Here is a 15,042-nt window from a genome sequence, read left to right as displayed (position 1 = left end):
CAGCCATCACCGTTACCTAGTTCCAGAAGATTTTCATCACCCCCAGAAAGAAACCCCACCCATTATTAGCAGGCATTCCCAGCTCCCCTCCCCCCAGCTCCTGGCAACCACTTAATTTGCTTTCTGTTTCTAATTTGCCTCTTCTGCGTTTTTCATATAAGTGGAATCATACAACATTTGACCTCTTGTATCTGGCTTATTCTACGCGGCATGATGTTTTCAAGATCCATCCTTATCAGAATGTGTATCAAGACTTTATTCCTTTTTATGGCTGAATAGTGTTCCGTCATAGGGATGCATCATGTTTTACTTCTCCTTTCATCAGGGGGTGGACAGTTGAGGGGCAGAAAGGGAGACACAGAATCTGAAGCAGACTCCAAGTTTTGAGCTGTCAGTACAGAGCCTGATTCAGGGCTCGAACCCACGGACCACGAGATCACGACCTGAGCTGAAATTGGGCGCTTAACTGACTGAGCCACCCGGGTGCCCCACTGCTCCCTTTTCTTTTTTTTTTTTTGTTAAGTCTATTTATTTTTGAGAGAGAGAGAGGTAGAGGCAAGACATGTTTGCACGCATGAGTTGGGGAGGGATAGAGAGAGAGGAGGGAGAGGTCCCAAGCGGGCTCCATGCTGTCAGTGTGGATCCTGATGCAGGGCTCGATCCCACGAACTGTGAGATCATGACCTGAGCCAAAATCAAGAGTCAAATGGTCAACCGACCGAGCCATCCAGGAGCCTCGTTAGTCAAGTTTTCGTGAACATTTGTGTACACATTTTGTGTGGACATAATGTTTTCAACGTGGGACGATTCTGAAGTGGGGAGTGTATTTGGAGCCTGTGGGCAGAGTGGGCTGTGGGGAGGCCCGTGCACGCATTTGCTGTTACCAGGCCAGTCTGGGGCAGATGTTATGTGCTTCATTTCTTTCAAATAACCTTACAAGGCAGGGTCTGTTATTTCCCCCTTTTTTTTACAGGTGAGGGTACTCAGACTCAGTGAAATTAAGTAAGCTGCACAACCAGGAAATGGGAGATCTCAGCTCTGTCCAGCTCTTAGCACGTTAGCATGCGTCTGCTCCTGGGAGACCAGGTGATTGCAGTGGCCTCGCTGGGAGGGGAGGCCGGGCGGTGCTGTGGAACTGGCAGTAAGCTGGACAGAATTGTGTGTGTGTGTGTGTCTGTGTGTGTGCGTGCGCCGGTGTGAGTGCGCTGTGGGAGTGAGGGGAGGTGCTTCCGAGGCAGCATCGGTGGGCCTTGGTACATAGATATGGCAGTATCGGACTGTGTTGGATTCTTGGCACAATCTTTGTGACCTTGGGCTGATCTTGTCTCCTTTGAGCACCACCTTCCTCTCCTGGAACCTGGGGCTCTTCTCCTAGCCTCCTGCCTCCTGCAAGGCTGGTATAAATAAGGGAGGGAGGGGAAAAGGGAGGAGGAGAAGAGGAGAGCGAGGAAGAGGTTGTAATAGAACCTGTTAGAAATGCAGAGCCGATGATCTGGGAGGCAAGAAGGGATGTGCAGCAGGTGCAGGCAGGTGCAGGAGGAGGTAGCCAGCTGGTCTGGGAGGACATCCCTGTCCATCTGGGGATTCTGAATCCTGTGAAAGCACCTACACAGAGGCTAATGAGCTGCTTGTAATCCAGAGACTATTGATTTTTCCTAGTATTTGAATCTCAGCCTTTGTGATCTGGAAGAGTCCAGTGTTGACCCATCTACAGCATCAACAGCCTCCCTTAGCACATCCCTCCCACATTCTGGCCAGGCATCACCTTAAAACAGTGAGGCTTTCCTGGGTCTTAGAGGTCACTTGGGTGGCCTCTCCTATCTGGGCCTGTCTCTGTTCAAGTGGCAGGGCCGACTGTCCCCTTTATCAGTGACTTGCAGCTTGCCTGAGTTTTGTGAAAAGCTTGTCATTGTCCGTTAGAAAATAAAGACAGAAACCTCTCCTTTGGATTTGCGTTGCAATGACTTGCTCTTGTTCTGAGTCCAGTATTTTGCTGGGTTGTTATGAATCAGTCACTTAATTTTTTTTTTTTTAAGTGTGACAAGCACATTAGTCTTCCTATGAGAAGCCCGGCTTATGGGATGCAAGTCAGGTGATTTTTTTCTTAGCGTAAGTCAGACTCCTACCCCTTCCCCCCATGGGGGAGCGATCTGATGTGTTCTTCTTTATCCTGACTTATGAGGACCTGAGGGGACATACTTGTGAGATCCTTCCTTTGTGTCTTGTCTCCAGGCAGCAGCTGTTGTTGGGGCTGCACTTAAGAGTTTGCATCACGTCGTATAGTCACCGTTCATTTATAAAATGGGTCAACTCCAAGGGTCTCATTCAGAGCAGAAGGGGCCTTAAGGATCATTTGATCCAAACCTTTCACTTTGCAGAGGATGAAACTGAGGCCCAGAGAAGGTAAGTCACTTGCCTAAGACCACACAGCTAGTTACAGGGTGAATCCAGTTTCCTGGCTCCGTGACCCTGAACTGACATTAAACTTTGAATAGTGAGCACAGTGGGGATTCAGGGACCATACCTATCTTTGACCTGTTTCTAATGGATATGGACTTGGTCTTTGGGGGTTGAATTCTGATGTGTGTCTGCTGGATTCTGGCACCTGTGCTGTTTCTGGCCATTTGAGGGGAGGGGGAGCATGCTTAGCTCACCCAGAGGTGTTGGCTGCTGGGTGGCCCCTACCTGCCCCTCCCACTTATTGCATTTACCTCAAATAGAGAAACTAACCCAGTAACCAAATGACCTGATGGTTGGTAAAGCTGGGAGGCCGTGTTTGGGAGGTGGGTTGGGGAAGAACAAGCGTAAGTTTCCTTCTATAATAAAACTTGCTGATATAACGTTGAAAGTCACGGTCTTACTCATCGTCATTCAAGATAAGTCACACAATGGCTGATATCTGAGGTGCAGAGTTTCCCCCTTGAGAACACAGAGAGATGAACTTTGTGTGGGCTGGTCATTAGAAGAAAAACAAGAAGCCATTGGTCGGAAACACTCTAAATGTTAAGAGGTGGGAGATTGCTAAACTACTACCGTCAGTGAGGCTTGACAATGCTCAACGATAGGAAATGATGTTCATAACATGAGACATTTCGAGATGTGGACTACAAAGTAACAAAAGTCTAAACCCAGTTGGGCAAAACTATGGATGAGGCTTCAAACTCAAAAATGTGTTTTGCATGGCCATGTGAGTATGCTCTACGGTACGATGTTTGAAAGGCCAATTAGGCTGACTTGGGCCAAGGCTGGGCTCTGCCACGTCGTTGCTGTGTGCTCTTAGGCAAGTGACTGGACTTTTCTCGACTCAGGCTTCTCATTTGTAATGTGGGCACGGTACCTTACCTCTGGGTTGTTGTGAGAGGTGAATGGGATGTCTGGGACAGGGCTTCATGCCTTCCGTCTTGGACCTCCTCAGTGGAGGCAGTGCCCTGTGGCCGTGTGCTCAGACCACACCATGTTACCTGCTGCTTCAAGCACATCAGAGCTCCCCCGGCCTTCTGGATTCTGGATGCACGCACTCTCTGGGCTCGCCACACACACCACGTTCTTTGCAGATTCTCTAGTGTGCCGTGCCCTTTTTTGTCACCAGGCCCTTAGGGTGAAGTAACTCTTGTTTTTTTTTTTTTTTTTTTTTTTGTAATCTCTCTAAATAGACTAACTTCCCCAAGGGCACCACGTCACAGGGCCTGGTACCCAGTGGGTGCTCAGTAAATGTTTGTTGAAGGAATTGAAGAGCTGGCCTTGAATCGGGTCTTTAAATACAGTGTGGGGCTTGGCGAGCAGGGTGGGAGCATTGTTCTAGGAGGTGGGCAGGGCACAGGGAGGCGGGGGTCACTACTGCCTGTTCAGGGGCCAGACCCACCGAGCACAGCAGAGATTCACACAGGTGCCATCTGACTTTCAGTGTTCCTTGTCACATGGGAGTTGCCACACTGTAAGACATTTAACCCATAAGGCTTGATCAGTCTTGTTACCTTTTGTAGTTTGGGGCTGTGTGTGCTTCTTTATGAGAGAGACCCATCAAGGCCAAGCCTGTGCGGTGATAATATATGTACATAAGGCTGCTGGCATCGTGTTGACGTAAGACAAGAACTGGACGTGGAGGCAGAAGGCAGCCTGGGTTCTGTTTTGGGCCTTACCACTTTCTAGACTGGCGATCTTAAGGGGAGTGACATTAGGGAAGGGAGTAATGCTTACGAGTGTTCCAAGTGCTTTTACACACAGGGTTTAGAGCAGGGGTGCGGCTCAGAATGTGATGGGCCACACATGTGTGATTGGCGTTAATGAGGCAGTAGGGAGTAGTGGGGACTCTGGCAAGCTAAGACAACGTGCCCTGTTTAAAGGGGAATGCCCCCTTCCCCACCTTTTATTTATTTATTTTTTTTATTTAAAAAAAAATTTTTTTTTTCAACGTTTATTTATTTTTGGGACAGAGAGAGACAGAGCATGAACGGGGGAGGGGCAGAGAGAGAGGGAGACACAGAATCGGAAACAGGCTCCAGGCTCTGAGCCATTAGCCCAGAGCCCGACGCGGGGCTCGAACTCACGGACCGCGAGATCGTGACCTGGCTGAAGTCAGACGCTTAACCGACTGCGCCACCCAGGCGCCCCTACCCTTCCCCACCTTTTAAAATTAGAACTTTTTTTTTTTTATTTTTAAAAATTTTTTAATGTTTTATTTATTTTTGAGACAGAGAGAGACAGAGCATGAGCAGGGAAGGGTCAGAGGGAGACACAGAATCCGAAGCAGGCTCCAGGCTCTGAATTGTCAGCCCAGAGCCAGACGCGGGGCTCGAACTCACGAACTGTGAGATCATGACCCGAGCTGAAGTCGGATGCCCAACCGACTGAGCCACCCAGGCGCCCCTAAAATTAGAACATTTTTTAAGTTCATTTATTTTGAGAGAGAGAGAGCACGGGTATGCGTGGGGGGAGGGGCAGCGAGAGAGGGAGAGAGAATCCCAAGCAGGAACTCGATTCCATGAACTGTGAGATCATGACCTGAACGGGAATAGAGTCAGACACTTAACCGACTGAGCCATCTGGGTGCCCCAGCACATTAGTTTTAAATGTGTTAGGCACTGTGTGCTTTTTGTTTGTTTGTTTGTTTGTTTTAACTGTAGTAATATAGCTACAGCATAACACTTAGCATCTTAGCCATCTCTGGGTGTAAAATTTAGTGGCATTGTGCGTATTCTCAGTGTTGTGCACCACTGTCCATGCAGGCAGTTTTTTTTCGTGCTTTGCAAAACCCACTTAATCCTCACTCCAACCTGGTGAAGTATCTCCAATTTCTAATCCTTACTGAAGAGTTGAGGTATCTGAGGTACCTGGCTGGTTCAGTCAGTTGGGGCATGTGACTCGTGATCTCTGTCTGGGTTGAGGGTTCGAGCCCCATGTTGGGTGTAGAGATTACTTAAAAACAGAATCTTAAAAAAAAAAAAAAAGGAATTGAGGTACCTGACAGGCAGAGAGGTTAAATAGCTTGCCCAAAGTCCATGCAACTGGTGTTGGACCCGGGAGTATAACCCTCGGGAACCCAGAGTTGTCGGTTTTTCTGATTCTTTTTTCAAGAAAAGCTGGAAAGAGTTTTTAATGTTAAATTTCCTGCTTTAAAAAAATATTGACTCAAATTAACCAAACAAAACACTGTTGGGGCCAGATAACACCCATCTCTATTGTTGGCTGGGTGTAGTTCTCCCACCGACACCCACCCCCGCCTGTCTCCAGGAGGGGGTGGGAGGATCCAGGGAGATAAAGCACGGAAAGTCTTTTGTAACCATGAAGAGCAATATAACTGTCAGATACGGGGTTAGCGCAAGTGGCTGGTGCGCATGTTGGGTGCTTCCTACGTGCCAGGTCCTGTTCTGAGCACATTAGAGCCCTCGAGGTGGGGGTAGTGTTCCTTCCTGTTGCAGATGAGGAAACTGAGGCACGGAGGTCAGCTACTTCCTCCGAGGCCGCACAGCTGGGCGTGGTGGGTGGAGTCAGGCTCCAGAGGAGGGGGTGGGGTTCTGTCTACTGTGCTTGTTGCCTTGGTTTGGGCCCAGCTCTGGAGAGCCGCTGGCGAAGGGGAAGGGATGGACCCCGTGTTAGTGCCCGGGCTGGCCTCCGATGCCGTGCGGGGCTCTTGCTGGCTTGATTTCACCGGCCCTCGCCACCATCTGGAGGCGAGGCTGTGGTGGGGTTTCTCACGTTGCAGATGTGGAAACTGACGCTCCAAGGGGTCTGGTGACCTGCCAAGGTCACACGGGCAGGGAGATCGCACGCCAGGATTTGAATTTGGATCAGAGAGACTGCAAAGCCCGCAGGATTCTTTCCTCCACATGGAAAAGTAGTAAATGAACTGATTTCCAGTTTTTTAAAATTTATTACTATTACTATTTTTAATACCTGTGGAAGGGGAGAGAGCACTGAAAAGGGCAGTAGGGAAGACTTACATCAGCTCTGCCGGCTGGACCGAATGGTGTAGCAGTTTCCCTTCTTGTGCATTTGGGTGGCTCCTTGGGTGGGGGGAGGGGGGGGTCACATGAGTCTAGACTGGGCTAGAGCCGCATGGGGGCACGGGTGGGTATTCCTGGGGTGAGTGTCCCAGTCTTCTCATTTTTTCTTTTGTGAAGGCTCTGTCAGTAACAACCTCCTAATTCTGCTTGTTTTGATCCACACCCTCTCTCTAAGTGGCGTTAATTGAATTAAAAAAAAAAAAACAAAAAACAAAAAAACAAAACAAAACAAAACAAAAAACCACAGTCCTGACACAGGTGTTTTCAAGGTTGGCATCTGGGAAGCGTTGTCAGGAGGCCTAGCCAACCAAAATGTTGACTGCCATCCCTGTTCGTTCAGCAGGTTCCTCTTGCCGCCTGCTGTGTGCCAAGCCCTGTGCTGAGTAGCAGGGGGGAAGGGATGGAGGGTGAGGTCCCCGTACACCAGGACCTCCCGTCGGGTGGGGGAAGGGAGGGGCAACTGCTCTGCCTCTTGTAACAGCAGATACAGCCCTTAGGGAGGCTGTTTCTGGCAGCAGGAAGAAGGCTCGCAGGGGCGGGGGGGGGGGGGGGCAGCTGGGAAGGCAGAGACACATCCAGAGGGGGCCTTGGGAGAAGAGGGCTCGCGGGTCTCATCTGTCTTCCTCTCCCCAGCATCTAACTCAGGGCCCTGCAGACAGTGGCTGCTGAGAATTTCAAGGTTGCTTTCAAGATGTTGAGCCCCACGGGGCAGAAGGTGAATGACACGTGATTTTTAACTTCATTGGGGCCACTGCCATTTCTTCCAGACACAGGGACTAGGCCTTAGAACTAGGAGGACCAAGAATCTGGTGCTGTGGAGGCCCACGTTAGGTGTGGACAGCAGGCCTGGAGTCCATGGCGTGCAGGGGTCTGAGGTCAAGGTCAGTGTTCTGGTGTGGAGGCCTGAGCCAGTACTTGGTACTCGTCAGCTTGACAGCTGCTTCATAGACGAGTGCCTGTGCACCAGGACCTGTGGGGTGAGGGGGGGCAGAGGCTGGGAGCAGCCCTCTGCTGCCTGGAAGTGCTCAGTAAACACTTGTTAATCATTTCCTGCCTGGCAAGCCCTGCGGTGTGCCCAGGGGAGCCTTGGTTCATGTGGGGGAGGGGATGCTAGTCACTCGGATGGCCTGACCTCCTGCCCTTCTGGCTCCCCGGGAGCCGGGGTGCTGGCACCAGCCTGGGGAGGCAGGCAGTGAGAGTGTTGGTGAGGGTGTCAGCGAGGGGACCTCACTGTTGCCAGGCGGCCTCTCGGCTTAGTGAGCTGCACGGAAGCATGTGACGTACCCTGCAGGTGGCCACCCAGGGACTCCGGGATTCTGGGGGCCTAACTTGGACATACACCCAGATCCCTCACTACCCAGTCCTCTTCAGAGGAAGGGCCGTCCTCCCTGGGGGTGGCGAGGACCCCTCCCAGCCTAGTCTCTGGGACTGTGCTTTGACTTTTGGGTGTTTCTCTGCATGCAGGTGGCCCTGAGCCAAGAGGCTGGGGGTTAGTCTTGCTGAAGTCAGGTTGAGCAAGTGGGTTCTGGAATGTTCAGAGGCAGCCAGAGTGTCCGTGTGTCCAGACGAAGGGGGCTGTTTAGGTCTGAGGGATCCGTTTGATTAAAAGAAAGCAAAAACAGAAAACAAAAAACAATGATGTATTCCACAGTTAATAGGTGGTGGTGGTGGAGGGGGTTCCCACGGACAGTGGGTATGTTCTTTGTTCCTCAGCTGTGATGGGATAGTCTCTTATCTCTGGAGTGTCCCCCTTTCCATCTTAGCATCAGTTAGAGTCCCCCTAGGGTTGTGAGAACACTTGTGGGTCTATCTCCTGAGAGAAAAAAGGCATTTGTGGTCAAGCAAATTTGAACTGTGGGCTAAACCAAATCAAACAGATGTCTTTCTTGCAGGACTTCTTAGAACCTTTAGTATGCTTATGAGGGAGTAGAAAGACCTTATTTACTCCAGATTTTTATTTTATTTTATTATTTTTAAAAGTTTCTTTTGAGAGAGAGAGAGAGAGAGACAGAGACAGAGACAGTGCGAGTGGGGAAGGGGCAGAGAGAGAGGAAGACAGACAATCCCAAGCAGGTGGAGCCCAACGCGGGGCCTGAACCCATGAAACCGTGAGATCGTGACCTGAGCCGAAACTCAGAGTCGGACACTTGGCTGACTGAGCCACCCAGGCACCCTTTCACTGCAGATTTTTGTCTCACCTCCTGTTTCTCTCCCTTTTTGGAAGTATCCTACGGGACTAGGGTGTTTGAGAACCTGCTGCAGGAAATTCATTCGTTCTTTCAACAAATATTTACTGAGTACTTACTATGTACCAGTGACCATTCTAGGTACCTGGGATACATCATGACGGATTCAGACCAAGAGCCCCTCCTCTCCTGCCCCCCCACCGCCCCGGGGTGGGGGGAATTTACATTCTCGCAGAAGCAGTGAACTGACCTTTGGGGGGCACTTGCTGTGTGTCAGGCATGTGAGTTCTCACACATTTTCCTGTTGAACCCTCACATCAACCTGGCCAGGCAGATGGACCATTTTACAGATTAAGCACCAGACTCTAAGGGAGAGGAGGCCTTGTCCACTTTGGCTGGATTGTTCTTTTCGGCCCGTGCCTTTGAACTGCAAGAGGAGGTGGTCAGTGAGGAGCTGGAAGAGATATTAGGGTCCGAGGAGGGGGTGTTAAAGGCTGTGTTGTTCTTCCGTTGTGTCCCTTTATGACGGGCCGGTGAAGAAGTTCCTCTGAGGCTCTGAATCAGGCAGGGAGAGATGAGTGGCTCCAGAACAAGTGGTTTGTTTTCATGTTCTGTGCACTGAGGATCTCGTGGCTGATCATGTTTCCCTTTGGTTTTGGTTACTAAGCACCCGAGAGCCTGATGTGTGGCCCGTCTTGACAGTTCTGCAGAAAGGGACGAGGTGGTATACCTTTCTATGTGCCGATCTTACTGCTGGCTTTATTATTTCCCCGGTGCTTATTTTCTCTTGGCCTGCCTCCCTTGACTGTTTATTTTATTCTTTTGTGTTGTTTGCATTATTCTAAGCCACCGTAAATACTTGGTGGGTGGAGCTGGTTATAACTAAATTTAAAAAATAGGGGCGCCTGGGTGGCGCAGTCGGTTAAGCGTCCGACTTCAGCCAGGTCACGATCTCGCGGTCTGTGAGTTCGAGCCCTGCGTCAGGCTCTGGGCTGATGGCTCGGAGCCTGGAGCCTGTTTCCGATTCTGTGTCTCCCTCTCTCTCTGCCCCTCCCCCGTTCATGCTCTGTCTCTCTCTGTCCCAAAAGTAAATAAAAAACGTTGAAAAAAAAATAATAGGAGGATGATTTGTGTAGGGTCCCCCAGCTAGTCTGTGGGGAGGCAGGCTCCACCCTTCCCACCGCACTCCGTGCCTCTCCAGACTGGGATCCACCAGCAGACAGGTCTGTTTGCTTTTGCAGCCACTGCGTTGTGGCTTCCAACGGAAGCTAGGCTGGCTGGATTGGAGGTCTTGAGTGGCTTGAACTGACCTGAATGTCACACACGTGGTTTGAGCAAGGCTGTGGGCTGTGGATTCCTTCTTGGTGCTTCTTCCTGCTTGTGGTGCAAAGGATTCCAAGCTGGGACACACGAGGCGAGCACTGGATGCTCTTTGCAGCGACTTGCCTTTTCTTATGCTCAAGGCAACTCTGGGGACAGAAGAAGAGGAGCAGGTGGTATTGATGAGGAGACTGAGGCCTGGAGAGATTGATTGACTTCCTCCACGGGGTGATGGGTCAGCCTGCACCCCAACGTGGTGCAGACATGCTGCCCGTTGCAAAGAAAACAAACAAACAAAAAACCCCAACCCCCCGCAAAAAACCAGACAGCCTCAGTGCAAGCTCACTGCACCCACTGTGGGTCAGAAGGCAGCATGGGAAGAGCTTAGGATTTGGGATTTGGACCCCATAAGTAAGTAATTTGCTTGAAACAGTTTAAGTAGTTTGCTCAAGGTCACAGAGCTATTACGTGTTAGAGTCAGGATTTGAACCCAGGCAGCTGACCCTACAGGTGAACTTACCATCACTATCATATAGAAAGGGGCAGAAGCCTGGGACTTTTTTTTGGGTAATGGCATCTGTGCACATGAAAGGAAAGGTACTCCTGACCCTCTGGGGTAGGGACTTGGTGTGGGTGGTCCCTGGAGGGCCGTAGAATGGGTGGGGGGACTTAGCCGGATAACAGCTCTGGGTGACTGAACTCATCTCTGAGCTCCAGATTTCTCACTTGTAAGATGAGATATGATAGTATGCCTCAGGGGGTTAAATGAAATAGGGACACATAGATGCTTGTACGTTGCTCTAAAAATGTCTGTGATGCGTGAATGACATTGTGCAAACAGGGAGAGTGGATGTAAATTAGTTGGACCACCATCCAAAGCCCATCTCTGGGTTTTAGAATCCTGTTCCTTGCCAGATGGCTTATCGCTGCCAGAGCTCTGCCAGTACGCAGCATTCGGTCACCTCCCGGCTGGGGAGCCGCGGCTATGTGCTAGTCACGCCAAGCAAGCCACTGATGCTGCTGGTTCTCATCCGTGAGGAGAAGGCTCCCCGCCCTCCTACCTGTGTGCACCATGTCTGTGGACGTGTTCGGTTGGAGCTGCGAAGCACCTTGCAGAGGGCCTTCAGGTCTGCCCCCTGCAGAGTGGCTGGTTGGGGTGGGGGTGGGGGTATGTGGACGAGGGACGAAGGTGAGGACGGGTCAGTGGGTCTTAGTTTCTCGGAGAGTTCTGGGTAATCAGGAAGCAGAAAGTCCTAGGAGCATCATTGAGTCCTGGAAACTTTTGTGGTTTTGAAAGTACTTTATAAACTGTAAAGCACTTTAGAAATGCAAGTTAGGAGGTTCCTGTACTACATGGAATAAAAACAAAATGCACCGAAAATGATGGATCTACCAGGCTGGGGTGGGGAGACAGACACGCATGTGCTTGCGTGTGTGAATGTGACTTACTTGTGATTTTAAAAATACTTCATTTATGTGGAACTTGGAAAGCAGAGAAAAGCCTTGAAAATACAAATCATCTATCATCCTACTAAGTAGCTCTCTCATGTAGTATGTTAGCCTATATCCTTCCAGTGTTTTTTGTTTTTTTGTTTTTTTTTTTTTGTGCTTCTTTGTATAGGCAGGGGGTTTTATAACCCTTCGCCTTCTGGAATCTGTTCAACGCCAGCTTCTTCTCTTTGTTGAGTGCGTTTGTTGAGAATCCATTTTGCAGAGTCCTAGCCTAAGGCCAGGCACAAGTTGTACCCCCAGGGATGTTGCTGGGGTTGGGGCCTGGGGAAGGGGGCCACCAGTGGCATGAAGCTGTGGGGCCTGACTTCTGGAGATGTGGGAGAAATCTTGAAAGCGACATCCCTGGGACCAGCCAGTGGGATCCTAGGGGCTCTGAGGTGGGAGGAAGACTTCCTTCTCTTTTCGTTGGTTAGGTCCTTTTTTTCTTACCACCGGGTATAAGTAACAATAACACTTTAAAAATTATGTGGGGGCTCCTGGGTGGCTCAGTCAGTTAAGTGTCCGACTTCGGCTCAGGTCATGATCTCAGGGTCTGTGAGTTCAAGCCCCGCACTGGGCTCTGTGCTGACAGCTCAGAGTCTAGAATCTGCTTCAGATTCTGTGTCTCACTCTCTCTCTCTCTGCCCCTCCCCTGCTCACGCTCTGTCTCTCTCCCTCTCTCAAAAACAAATAAACATTAAAAATTATGTAAAAAACAGTTAGTTAAAAATACAAATACAGTCCCGTTGGAGACCAGAAAGAGGCACGGGAGAAACAGGTTAAGTGAGGGCGAGATCCTTGGCAAGTGCCAGGAAGTGGGGGTGGGGAGGATCGAGAGCAAATCCCTCATTCTGAAGGTGGGAACAGGACACTCCCTTTAGTGTGACTTGAGAAGCTTCAGACTTGAGTGAGTGACAGCCCCTTTATTTCCTGCTTTGTTCTCTCCCAGGTACAAATTGACCCCAGTCTTCATTGATACCTGGGAGGGTAGATCAGAGGCCTTCCTTTCCTCTTGCCTGTCAAGTCCAGTCACCCCTCTCTGCAGGCTTCCCTGGTGTGTGTGTGTGTGTGTGTGTGTGTGTGTGTGTGTGTGTGTGTGTGTTGGGGATGGGGTGGCCCCCTTACAGTGGGGCCTGCAGGAATCCTGGCGTAAAGTGAGGCAAGCCTATTAGTTCTGTCCTTCCAGGCTGCTGGGAGTTTAAAATCACCACCTCCTAATCTCTGTGTTGTTTTCCTGCCTTTGGACACCCTCTGTTTAGGAACGGGATGATGGCAGGGGGAGGCGGCTACTTGGTCTTTATGAGAACAGCAGAGGCCTCTCAGTGGAAAGGAAACATCCTCCTTGGTTTCACTCTTGTCCTTCTGACCCTACTGCACAGATGTGCAGGGACAAGCCTGTCCGGACTCAGGACCTCCTGCTTCACCCATCTAGAGACACCAACCCCCTCCCCCTGCCAACCTCCCCCACCAAAAAAAACCCTACCTCCTTTCTCTGAGCCTGAGAGGAGTTAATTGTGTTGAGGGGACCCAGGAGCCTTCAGGAAGGGGCCCTACTCCCTGAGTTGACTATTCAGCAAACACATTTGCCCAGGTCTAAAAATAAAATGCACCAGGGGCACCTACCTGGGTGGCTCAGTCAATAAGTGTCCGCCTCTTGGTTTCAGCTCAGGTCATGATCTCAAGTTTCGTGAGTTTGAGCCCTGCATCAGGCTCTGTGCTGACAGTGCGGAGCCTGCTTGAGATTCTCTCTCCCTCTCTCTCTGCCCCTCCGCTGCTCCCTCTCTGTCTCTCTCTCAAAATAAATAAATAAACTTAAAAAAATACACCGATCCAGGTTAAGGAGTGCCATAATGTTGTGCTGCACATTTTGCTAGGGGGCCAAGCGAATGTTACCACTTCTGAGGCATTACCCTGAGACCTAGAATTGGGTTTTTTTTCTCCCATTGTGGTGTTGAATGCTGTCAGCTTTTCCTTCCTAATTATTTAACCTTACAAACAGAGTAAAGTTGATTTGCTGCTAATGTCAGCATTAAGCACACCCTGTCTTCCTGCACACAGTTGAGGGCTGAATGCGGTTCTAGAGAACTTGTAGTCTGTGCTGTGCACAGAATGGTTGTCCTGGGTGCTGGTCACATGTGCAACTGGTAACAGAAGAGGAACCATAAATTTTGCAGGAAAGAATTTGTTTTGGTGCCGTGTTCTATTTACTTTGCATCACAGATTGTTTGAAAGAGGGATATTTTTGTTAGAGGAAAAGGAACTGTATGTTTGAGATAAGAAGTAGAATAAAGTGAAATAAATAGTTGAGTTTTGTCAGGTCGGTGTCAAAATGGCATGGTTTCTGAGAGCACCCTTTCTCTGTGCTGTTCTAATAGTTATATGAAAATTAGAAAATACGAAGGAAGGGCCGGTTCCGAGATCCTGGTTAGATTGTAATTCATAATGGTGTTCCTTTTTGTTTGTTTTACAGAGCCGAGTTTGGTGAAATTTCAGGAGGTTTTAGCCAATGGCGATCCAAAGACAATAAATATTGCTTCGTGGGAAGGTCTCCACCCTGTGTCTTATTTGGTGACCGTTAAATGGTAGCCACATGTCAGAACCCATTATGCAAATGTAGAAGCGGCCAGATTTGAGTCAGTTAGCTTGGCTCCAGGCGTGAGACACCCTAGTTTTTGGTGCTGGTGGTGAAGGGTGTTGGCACAGAGAGTGGGGACGCTCTTTGTTCCTTGCTGCTGTGGGAATGTCTCTTGTCTCCTCCAGTCCCTTGTTTGGTTTGGTCCCTTCTTAGGCCATTTGGAGTTCCCTGAGTTGTGAGGACCTCGTGCATGTCTGTTGCCCATTAAGCTCACATTTGGAGGTCTTGTAGCTGAGCTGATACCGTCTGGGTGCAGAGCGAATGCTCAGTGAATGCAGCCATCGGAGCCCGGGTGCCTGGGATGGGTCAGCAGCTTAGCAGCTTTCAAAAGCCTCTAAAAATCCAGCCATGTGTTGGTGCTGCCATTGCCAGCCATTAGCTTGGTGCTTCCAGAAGGAACCATTGACTAAGTTGGGTCTTAATGCTACTCTTGCTCCTGCCCCTCTTTGCCCTGGCTGTGCCAGCCAACCATGAACAGGCTGTAGGCAATAAATAAAGAAACGGTAAAGAAACAAGAAATTTGGACAGTTCACCCCTGGCTTATCCGACTTTATTTATTTTTTGTTTTTTATTTTTTTCTATACTAGTGGCTTATTATAAAGAAATAATTGAGGAGCGCCTGGGTGGCTCAGTCGGTCGAGCGTCCGACTTCGGCTCAGGTCATGATCTCGCGGTCTGTGAGTTCGAGCCCCACGTCGGGCTCTGTGCTGACGGCTCAGAGCCTGGCACCTGCTTCGGATTCTGTGTCTCCCTCTCTCTCTGACCCTCCCCCGCTCATGCTCTGTCTCTCTCTCTCTGTCAAAAATAAATAAAACATTACAAGAAATTTAAAAAATAAAGAAATAATTGAAATGCATACAAACAATTCAACCTAATAAATATTCATAACAGCATTTCGCATATTAAA

At 49.7% G+C, this 15,042-nt stretch overlaps 1 long non-coding RNA gene across 1 annotated transcript; it reads left to right on the top strand.

Moving 5' to 3' along the window:
* The first annotated feature begins 692 nt into the window (after nt 1–692).
* On the top strand, nt 693–14,048 carry LOC121043427 (uncharacterized). The gene is made up of 2 exons (XR_005796828.1): nt 693–1,086; nt 13,971–14,048. It is a non-coding gene; the product is annotated as an uncharacterized LOC121043427 (long non-coding RNA).
* The last annotated feature ends 994 nt before the right edge of the window (nt 14,049–15,042 follow it).

This window comes from Herpailurus yagouaroundi, unplaced genomic scaffold (assembly GCF_014898765.1).
Source record: "Herpailurus yagouaroundi ecotype Mexico unplaced genomic scaffold, PumYag 187, whole genome shotgun sequence".
Taxonomy (NCBI): domain Eukaryota; kingdom Metazoa; phylum Chordata; class Mammalia; order Carnivora; family Felidae; genus Herpailurus; species Herpailurus yagouaroundi.
This window is presented reverse-complemented; position numbering and strand designations above follow the sequence as displayed.